The sequence below is a fragment of the Corvus brachyrhynchos genome, unplaced genomic scaffold, assembly GCF_000691975.1.
Source record: "Corvus brachyrhynchos isolate BGI_N302 unplaced genomic scaffold, ASM69197v1 scaffold115, whole genome shotgun sequence".
Taxonomy (NCBI): domain Eukaryota; kingdom Metazoa; phylum Chordata; class Aves; order Passeriformes; family Corvidae; genus Corvus; species Corvus brachyrhynchos.
The window spans coordinates 9,904,886-9,913,337 of record NW_008239553.1 but is presented as its reverse complement, the minus strand read 5'-3'; positions in this window follow the sequence as shown (position 1 = coordinate 9,913,337).

The window sequence follows — 8,452 nt, the reverse complement described above, 5'->3', positions numbered from 1 at the left end:
TGCCCCGGGAGCGGAGAGCCAGTCCTGCCCTGGGCCCGGTGAGCCTCTGTCAGGGGCGCATGGGGAAGCGGTTTGTCTCAGTTCCCCTCGCAGCATCTCTCAGCCCCTGTCCCCTGTCTTCAGTTGACGCTTAATGACGAAATTAAATGAGATCAAACTTAAGAAAGCTTCAGAGACTGTCCTTTAAACGTTGTAGTATATATGTGCATCTTTTATCTTAGTCCTTTACCGTTCTTTATTAAGGGTGACTTTACTTTGGACCAAAAAAGGCTGAGTAGCAAAATATTGTTCTGCAGAGTGTGTGGAGCAGCAAATAGTGTTATTTAGAAAGAACGTAGATGGAAACAGTTGTTTGTTGAACAGAAATACCATTCCTTTTTTCGTTCTGCAAAATAGTCGTCTATGGATTTAATATTCTGTCATTGAACACGATTTGGTGTTGACCCAGTCTAGTGGTAGCACATGTGTGCTTTCTGTGGTTTCCTTCACAACTTTGTGTAGTGATTTAACATGTTTGAAACACTTTAGAGGAGTTTAAAACCCAAAGGCTGAAAACTTAAGAAAGGAAGGCAGACGGATGTGTATCAGGAACCTACATTTTATGTTCTCTTTTCTGTAACAATCTGCACACATAGTATAGCTTTGAAACTGTTGACTATGGGTGTTTAAAAGTTGGGCGCTGGCAAGCCTCTATAATAGCTACATTTTAGGTGATGCTACACACCACTAATAAAAGTAGGAAGATGTTTACTTATGGCACTTGTCTTGTGCGTGGCAGCACTAAGCCGACAACCATTATTCCTTGTACCCGTCTTCCCAGAATTGTAAGTATCTGCAAATCATTAGAAATGGCCCTTTAATTGCAGACTGTATTCTTAAGTGAAGTATACTTCTGTGATTGTAACAGGCCTATGTGTGGATTTTTTAAAATTAGAAACAATTTGTTTTTAAACTAGGAAAAATGTTACTTGATTGCATTATAGTGTCAAAAATTGCAGCCCAAGACAGGTGATTTCTTAAGCTTGTGAGCCATGCATATAGTTAGTGGTACTGAGGATAATAGTGACAGTCAGCAGCAAAACAAGGCAATCAATCTTTCATTAACTGGGGTCGCAAGAGGCTGAGTTACCCCAAGCAATCAGTAAAACTGGTAATAGTGGTATTGTGGAAAACTAAGAGATGTTGAAGAAATCCTCAGCTGCTCAAAGGTGATGCTGCTCCACTCAGTTGTCTTATTTTTTATGTGATTTCAGCCAACTGAAAGTGTCTGGGCCAGAATTATCATTATTCCAAGGAAGGTGGTTGGCCATCCAGACTGTGTTGCCTGCCATACACCCAAGCAAACTGCAGGGATTTTGTCAGGGAGTAGGGGGTGAGGATATGTTACAATAAGGAGGAAGAGGAGCCTGGGATATGTACTTAGGTTGTGTCTGACAGCATTTGTGATGTTAGATAGCAAACCTGGCTATAGTGATGCCAGAGACAGCTGTAATCTGGAAGCAGTACACTGCATTTACTGCTGTCCTAAAGATGGTACTAGGTAGGTGGAACCAGTGTATGCTGCCTGACTTGTGCGTTCATGATGCACAGCTGTTCTGAAAGTCACTGTGGTGCTAGAATTGGAAAATTGAGTGGAGCAGAAAGAATGATTAAATAGGGTGAGCTTTGGCATCACTGAACTTGTCAAATCCATCTCAATATCAGTGCAGTCAGACAGACTCTTGCTCCCCTGTTCATCTCTGGCTTTGAGTGCCATTGGTTGCAGTGCAGCACCACATTTGACTGCAAAACTTCCCAGAGCACGGGGTGCATGATGCAGGATTACCTGAAAGATTCTGCAGGGGCCAGCCTGATTCTGGAATGGATGGTGATGACTCAGGTAATAAACTCTTCTGCACCCAGCCCAAGTCAGTGGTGTCTTCTCTGCATTTATCTCCAGCTCTTTGGGTTGGATGGCTGTGGTTAGAAATACTTGACTTAGTGTTTCACTGCATTAGCTGAAGTCAGGTCCTGTCTCTGCCTCTGCTTCTCCGTAGTGGCTGTATTGCTTCTTGAGCTGCCCTGGAAGAGAGTGGGCTGAATTTGGGTGCTGATTGAGTAGTAAACCCTGTCTACCAGACTTGAGTTTACTTTCTTTGCTTTCCCAACAGCATCCACAGTTTACTTGGCTGACTCGTGGGCTGGACTTGGCTTGTGTAGTAGTTGGCTAGCAGGCACTGCTGGTGGCATGACAAAGGCTGTTTTGCAGGCTGGATCCAGCCCTTGGTTGTTTTGTCCATTTGTATTCTAATCAAATTCCAGTTTGACTCCTGCCTGCTTTTGTGTCTGCTACCTGGAATATATGAGCAGGGCTTAGATATTAAGCTATTTCAAGGATTTTAAATTTACACTAAATCTTCAAATTTTGATGTATGTGTACCTTCTCAGTAATATTTGTCAAGAAAAGGGATTTTTCTTTTTAAAGTTCTGTCTTTTGCCATCAGTACTCCTAAGAAAAGATGAGATGTAAGTGGAGTAGCGGTGTACAAGAATGGAAAAGCTTATATTATTAGGATATTTCCTTTAAAGACAGGAAAATTCTAAATTTTAGTTTCATAATGTAAAACACAATACAGGCACTTGTGCATTTTAAGGTATTTCAGATCTTTTGTGTCATTCAGTGCTGTTACATAGTTGAAAAAATGCATAGGAGGAGTCCTGCTACCGTAGATGTGTTGTAATCAAGTAATAGTATGGAGAGGATATTCATACTCATGTGCAGGTTATTTCTTGAAATTAGTGAAATCTGAGTCAGGCATCTTATTTGGAGTTGCAGTGTCTTCTAAACTGAATTGACTTGCTTAGACCAGATAACATGTCCATATAATTTTACTTGTTAAGCTAAATTTGTTTAAAACTTCATTTTAGGTAAGCCCTCACATCCTTTAGTGTAACCAAGTCCTGAAATGTGTATGGTCAAAGCCACTCTATTTAGAACAGTGCAGCTTATTGGCAGAACTGTTTTCACTGTACACTTACGTCAGAGACCAAGAATGGAACTGTGAAAGTTGCAACAGGTAACTGGAGCATGGCCCAGGTCTTGTTTGCATCCGTATATATTTAGCAGTCTGTTGAAGAGCTTTCACTTTGTTATGGCATCGAGTAGTGCTGTGGTTTTTTCTTTCCTGTCAGCTTTAATGTTTACTCATACTTATTGGTAATTTTTGTGGCTTTTGTTAGTGCAGGGGTGAACTGATAGTAAAGGTATCTCTTATCTTTGCTCGAGTCCACATAAAGGGTACAATATATGGTTGCTGTAATCCTATTACAATATTACCATTATAAGAGTTATGTGGTTCCAGGAGAAAGTAGTGGATATTCCTGATAGCATGTAACTGTTCCAGTGTCTCCTAGATGCTACAGCAGTAGAGAAGTTAGGGATAAACAGGTTGGGTTTGGTGTATAAGGGAAAGTGTTTGAGCGATGCTGAATGAGTGCTAAATATGGATAGAGTCGCCTGAATTTTTTTGCACATTCATTCACTGCAAAATTAGACTGTATACAGTGGATCTTAAAATTAATGATAATTAGAAAATTAGGTAAGAGTGAGTACACAGGAAATTTTAAAAAATAACGGTGGTGTTGTTTTCTCCCCCCCCGCACCCTGCCCACTTCCATTAATGACTTACTTCTTTGTAAATACTCACTGTAGTTCTGTGTTTTGAAGTGCAACCTGGTGCTTGCTAAGACATTTCATAGATGTCCTGTTCCTTCAAATGTAGGAGACCACAGCATGGATGTTAAGGATCAAAGAAAGAATCAAAGTATTTCCTTTGTTTCTCTAGAAACAAAATAAAAATGATCTGTTAAATGAGTAGTCAGAACTTAAAATTCAATTTCAAAGTGTCAGAATATTAGAAGTAGCTCTGCAAAGATTATTTTGCTATTTTTATACGGAGAATAACTTTTCGTCCCAAACTACATATTTGGACGTTGTTTTGCTTTACTATGTGATACTGAATTCCTGCTTCCTCTAGCGTTAGTTGTATGTTGCTATCTACTGGATGCAGGTTTCACAAAAAATTTGGAACATGAAAAGGTGATGAGATTGCATGCCTCAAAGACTTCAAAATTAGTTCTAGAATTCCTGACTGTTTTGCCCGTTGAACCTCCTTAGCAGTGGTATCCTGCTAATTTTGCAGCATATTTAGGCTGGAGTGCCCACTTGGTAGGGAGGTACAATAGAGATACTGCCAGCATGGCAGAGAGAACTACAGGCCATGATTTAACTGCAGTTGTCTCCTTGGGCACTAGTTCACTTTCAGGTGCTTACTCCCATGAGCTGCGACTGTGCTCTTGTGGTTTTGGAGGTGCCTGTGATTTAAAAGTGACCTGCAGTTTCCAAGAGGTTGAGCAGCTTGGGTCTGTGCATTGTTTACCCTGAAAAAGACATTAGTTTTAGCTGTCCAGCAGCTGAAACTGTAACAGATGGTGCTGGTGGTTACTTGTCCTTCTCTGATGGTCACCGATTTGCTCTGGTTCAGCTAAACTGGTAGTCGTTGGCGACTGCTGGAATCGAGGCAGATTGTACTGTAGACAAAGCTTTAGTAGTCTGTGCTGTTTCTGAGTCTTTTTCCCAGTGGGCAAACACCTGCATCATTAAAGCATCTTTTGACATGAATTGGCACCCTGCTTTGGCTCAGGGGCCAAAGTTAAATGACTGTAGAGATCAAAAAGTTCTTTTATGTCTTCAGGTCAAAGTTGATGTTTTGTTAGGACAGTGTTAGAGTCTTGAATAATACCTATGTTGTGCCAAGAGAAAATAACTTTTGAAACCTAACTTGCTTGTTTTAGTGTAATTACTCATAATCAGAGCAGACTGGATACTAAAGTTCAGTACTGTGGTTTGGTTTTTTTAGCCATGTTATGTAAAGGAGCTGACTGATGCATCAAAAAGCAAATATTTTGTATTTGAGTTCTAAACAGTCATTTTAAAGCTTAGAGTCTCTACTAAAACATTGGCTATGCTTTGTTTTGTCACATTCATAATTCCTGTTACGAATGTGACGAAAGAGCAAGTTTCCATTTTAACTCGCTGAACTGTGCCCTTCTAGAGAAAGAATTTATGCTCCAAGGGAAATAAAAGTTCAGTTTGATTTAAAGCAGGGAAGAAGAAATATGTTAATTAATTTCTAGTGTTTATTTTTAAAGCCTCTTCTTTGTGGAATATATATATTTGAGGCTGAAATAGATTGCCTTGTCTCCTTGTTGTTTTTACTGAAAATAATGCCTAGGTGTTCTGTACTCTAATTGAATCTTACTTGCAGTGCATTAGAAAACTGATAATTTTAAACCAAAATAATAAGAAGTAAAAATGGAACTAAAATTTTGAAAGCAGAACTTTATATGAAAATGTTAGTTCAAGAATCTTTTGAACTTCCCTTTCCAAAGAAAATTTAAGTATTCTGCATACTTATGAAAGAACTTGTGCATATTTATCCTTTCAAAATGTCTTATGTTTCCTCAATTGGTTAGACAATGTCAGAATAAAAGTTTTCTGAGCTGTTGTCCTGCTAATCTCTGTTTAACTTGTAACAACTGTTCTGTGCGTTAAAGTAAAGCTGCCTTTTGCATTTGGTATTTATGTTGAATGGCATCTGCTTGAAATCAGTATGCCCCCAGCATTTTAATTATTTACTTTTAAAATCGTCCTTCTTCTAGCTGCTTTGACAGGCTGGTATTGTCATCTCATGCCTGACAGGTCTTTGCTATGCATAACAAAGTATTTTACTGTTCCTTTTAGCTGGAATCTGGATCAGGTGCAGGTTTTAGTTCATGCTACTGGTAGTGTCTGTTCCTTCATAATTTGTTGTTTAATGTTCGTAAATATTAATATTCCTTCTTTTCACTGATTAGATTAATGTATAGATCTTAAAATAATCTTGAAATTTAGGCAATCACTTTTCCGTTAAAAGACCAGCTTGTCAATCAGTGCAGTTCAAGTAGAGCTGCATTTTATAATACTGCCTCGTGCAAGCTGTTAGTTTGAAAAGACTTCAGAATTCCAAGAGAACTGTGCTTAGAAGGTAGATCAAAAATTGTCATGGAAGCAACAGCTGCTGAATTAATGTACATAATAAACCTCTGCAATGATAAAGAAATTGTGTCATAGTGGCGAGAAATCTCATTTGGTATTTGGTCTGCATGTGAAAAGTGGATTGAGAGTGTTGTTAACTTTTTTCTCTTTTTTTCTTATATGCTTCCTTATCTCTCATTCCTGTTGTTATTTGTAGTATTCAGAAATCGAATATGTTTGTGAAAGACAAAATTGGAGATGGATATATTTGCTATATCAATGACAGATATTTTGCATATTTTGTAGCAGTATTTGTAGGCAAATATAATTTCTCAACCTCTGACCTTTGGCATGATGCTTATTTAAAGGGTTTAGAAAAAAGCTACAAACTGTCCTTTTACATGTATGATAGATCTGCGTGTTTGGTTGAAATTGACATTTGGGAAAATCTGTGTGGTTACACATGGGAAGTGGTCTGATCCCACAGAGAAGGATATGTTTCCCATGCAAGATAAGAAATCGTTTCTTAATGGTTTGCTCTCAAGTGGTATTGCCAGGTAGTGCTTCTGTCACAGTTTTCTTCTGAAGAGTCAGTAAAGATTACGAATTACTGCTTTTGTTATACAGCACAAATCAAGGGTGTTGGACAAAATGGTTTCTGTGTCTGCTCTTCTGACAAAACTGCTAACACTTGAGAAACACAGCTTTGCAACTCCTTCTGCCTCCCTTTTTCTTCCTCTTTCATGCAGTTTGGGAATTATCCTCATCTTAAAAAAGGTGAATGGGACAGGAATGTGTGATTGAAGTAGGAAAAGAGATGGGTCTGGAGAAGGTTAGAGATATGAAATCTAAAAGAAGAGATAGGCGGCTGTGTATCTTTGACATACACTCTCCACTAGTGACAGGTTCTTGAGTGCCACCTTTGCCAGCTGTTTCCAATACCTGTGAATGCCCGCCAACACGGTGTGGATGTTATTCTCCCTCTGCAGGAAAAGCTGTGGTGTGCTGCTGCAATGAGAACTCCCTTAGCTCATTCTGGTCACTGTTTGTGGGGGTTTTATTTCAGGGCCACGTGTATGGCATGGCTGTTTCTTTGGCAAATTTTAATTAAAAGTGAGAAAATGACCAAGAAACCCATTGAAAGAACTCTACTAAGGTTACTAGTACAAATATTTAAAAGCTGAGCAATTTCAGAATTCAGATTTGAGATGAAGCTGTAATTTGCTCCAAATGTGAAGGCAGTTCTTTTTCCTAAATTCAGTAATTTTAGATTGCAGTCCAAAAATATTTTCCAGTGGGATAGTGTCAGTTGGAGTAGAGTGCATTCAAGCCTGCTTCCTCTGGGCTTTCCTCTGTTAGCTACAGCATGTGGGCCCCTGTGAGTAGGGTGTGAGTGCCTGGGGGGATGGGGAGAGCTGACTGATAGTAGCATTTTGGTTACATGGTAATGTTCATTCCTTAATTGTGTTATCTCGTGGCCTCTGCCTCTTTCAGTACTGTATTTCAAATTTACTTTTGAGTGGAATCAAATCTGGAAAATTACTTTTCTGTAGATCTTACTAGTAGCAGAAATTAGACGATAAATAGAGATTGAGAAAGAAATAAGATTTCTCCTTATGAAGAATTTGAATCACACAATGATTGAGGCACCTCTGCAGGTCATACTGTTCAAACTTTCTTCTCAAGCAGGGTCACCTAGAATAGATTCCTTGGGGCCGTGCCCAGCTGGCTTTGGAATATGTCAAAGGATGGCAACTCCACAGCCTCTCAGGGCTGCCTGTGCCAGGGCTGGGCAGAAAGCTGCAGTGTGAGCCCCATCTCGACTTGCAACTGTCTTGCACAGCTATTTGGCTTTTCTGGGCTTCCATCTCATCCTGTTAGTAAAAACAAAAAGCCTGTCAATTTATCCACTGATATGGGTTCTTTTTATCTGTAGCAACTGAGCACTTGACAGGTATGAGCTCAGGTAAGGGAGTGAGTGAACAGAGGGAAAGTGGGACTTCTCAAACTGTTGAGGTATTCAAACCTGAATTTCAATATGTGTGCACAAGGGGACCAAGCTAGCATTGGACAGTCAATTTTAACCTAGAGGGTGCTTTATTTGGCAGATTTTGTGTTGTTGATAGTTTTGTGTGTAATTTTATACTTTTGAACATAATCTATTAAAACAATTTTGATGAAAGGAATAAATTACTTCTCATAGGAGGCACAGAGGGCATGGGATAGGTCTGAAGTTTAGCCTGGTGCAGCTTTTAGAAATAAGAAAAATAATGTTCTTGTTTGTATTGTGAGTGTAATGGGTATTTCATGGGTGATATACAGGCTGAGGATATATTTTAGTGTGGTTACCAGAAGGCAGACAGCCTGCTTGAGAGAGTTCTCTCGCTCCCCTTGTTC